Genomic DNA, 2,500 nt, shown 5'->3' with positions numbered 1-2,500 from the left:
CGGCGCATAGCTGGGACGCCAGCCGGGCCCGTCGGCCGGCGCTCCTGCCACTGGGCGCCCCCCACCAGCCGGCTGTAGTGCGTGCGCTCACGCAGCGCGCGGCCAGCACGCCGGGCGGCCCCCCCTCACCGGCCGGGGACTGTCCCGCCAAGCCACAGCCTCGTATCGCTTCATACCCACATGGCCAACTCAGGTTCGGGGGCATGGCGGGTACCGCCGAAACAACCGGTTCACAGATGTACCGATCGTCGCTATCACCGATGCACCTGCAGCGCGAACAACCGCTCAACAACTGATTTCCAGTTCATTTGCGGATCTTTGGCAGCAAACGTATACGTCAATCTACATTTGCGAAATCTACGATTCTGGCATGCCTGCATGTTATGTGTCACGACACGCTACATCAGCCCACATACACACTGCGGCATGTACACGAGAGAACACGTGGAAGATGGTCCGCGCACGTGTGCAATGTCCCTTGCGCGGTCGACTGTCAACCGGCCTCTGTAGCATGTCGCAGATGTGGAACGCGGTCCACCGTGCTATCATGTTGTGTGGGGCAATACGATTAAATAGGAAAACCCTCGTCGCTACATCAACAGACGGCTCACGCTGATTCCCGGCAGAGGGAGGAGGGGGGGGGGGGCCAACATGCAATACTTTCGTCCGTACCTACTTACCACATGTCTGTACGGCGTACAACAGTGCAATCTCGCTGTAATGGGGAGACGAGACAAGTAGCATCGTGCACAACATATGGCCCTTATGATTCGCCATTGTAGGGCACAGCCGGTGTACGGTCAAGCATGTGCCACATTATGTCACTCAGTACGTAACGACGGATGATCAGTGTGGGTTACGCGTACATCAGCGGACAGTCCACACAGGCCGTACCACAACGTACACTGACTGCATCGACAACCGAATGCAACTGAACAGCTGCAAGGCTCATTTCACAAACAAACGCCTGACCGACCAGCTTGGAAGGGCAGGAGGGGAGGGCGATATTCGTTCTGTAGCGGTACACCCTTCCAGTGGTTAGCGGGACTGTGTAGAAAGTACGCAACACTCGAAAGACCTTTATGTGAGGGTACGCACCATGGCATCAAGAAATACACATGACACCAGAGGATCCAAGCAGTGAACTATGTTCAGAGGGTTGCTGTTAGGCAAAGCTACATTCCTGTGACGTTACATGTGACAGTTAAGGTGCAGTGTAAGTTAGGTTAAGGTGCAGTGTAAGTTAGGTTAAGGTGCAGTGTAAGTTAGGTTAAGGTGCAGTGTAAGTTAGGTTAAGGTGCAGTGTAAGTTAGGTTAAGGTGCAGTGTAAGTTAGGTTAAGGTGCAGTGTAAGTTAGGTTAAGGTGCAGTGTAAGTTAGGTTAAGGTGCAGTGTAAGTTAGGTTAAGGTGCAGTGTAACTTAGGTTAAGGTGCAGTGTAACTTAGGTTAAGGTGCAGTGTAAGTTAGGTTAAGGTGCAGTGTAACTTAGGTTAAGGTGCAGTGTAACTTAGGTTAAGGTGCAGTGTAACTTAGGTTAAGGTGCAGTGTAACTTAGGTTAAGGTGCAGTGTAAGTTAGGTTAAGGTGCAGTGTAAGTTAGGTTAAGGTGCAGTGTAAGTTAGGTTAAGGTGCAGTGTAAGTTAGGTTAAGGTGCAGCGTAACTTAGGTTAAGGTGCAGCGTAACTTAGGTTAAGGTGCAGCGTAACTTAGGTTAAGGTGCAGCGTAACTTAGGTTAAGGTGCAGCGTAACTTAGGTTAAGGTGCAGCGTAACTTAGGTTAAGGTGCAGCGTGGGTTAGGTTAGGGGCCAACGTGGGTTAGGTTAGGGGCCAACGTGGGTTAGGTTAGGGGCCAACGTGGGTTAGGTTAGGGGCCAACGTGGGTTAGGTTAGGGGCCAACGTGGGTTAGGTTAGGGGCCAACGTGGGTTAGGTTAGGGGCCAACGTGGGTTAGGTTAGGGGCCAACGTGGGTTAGGTTAGGGGCCAACGTGGGTTAGGTTAGGGGCCAACGTGGGTTAGGTTAGGGGCCAACGTGGGTTAGGTTAGGGGCCAACGTGGGTTAGGTTAGGGGCCAACGTGGGTTAGGTTAGGGGCCAACGTGGGTTAGGTTAGGGGCCAACGTGGGTTAGGTTAAGGGCCAACGTGGGTTAGGTTAAGGGCCAACGTGGGTTAGGTTAAGGGCCAACGTGGGTTAGGTTAAGGGCCAACGTGGGTTAGGTTAAGGGCCAACGTGGGTTAGGTTAAGGGCCAACGTGGGTTAGGTTAAGGGCCAACGTGGGTTAGGTTAAGGGCCAACGTGGGTTAGGTTAAGGGCCAACGTGGGTTAGGTTAAGGGCCAACGTGGGTTAGGTTAAGGGCCAACGTGGGTTAGGTTAAGGGCCAACGTGGGTTAGGTTAAGGGCCAACGTGGGTTAGGTTAAGGGCCAACGTGGGTTAGGTTGCCAGAGATGTGTCAAATCAGGATGTACGTTTGGCTGGTGTCAGGTGGTGGGTTGGTTCGAT

This window comes from Schistocerca gregaria, unplaced genomic scaffold (assembly GCF_023897955.1).
Source record: "Schistocerca gregaria isolate iqSchGreg1 unplaced genomic scaffold, iqSchGreg1.2 ptg001154l, whole genome shotgun sequence".
Lineage (NCBI taxonomy): Eukaryota > Metazoa > Arthropoda > Insecta > Orthoptera > Acrididae > Schistocerca > Schistocerca gregaria.
This window is presented reverse-complemented; position numbering follows the sequence as displayed.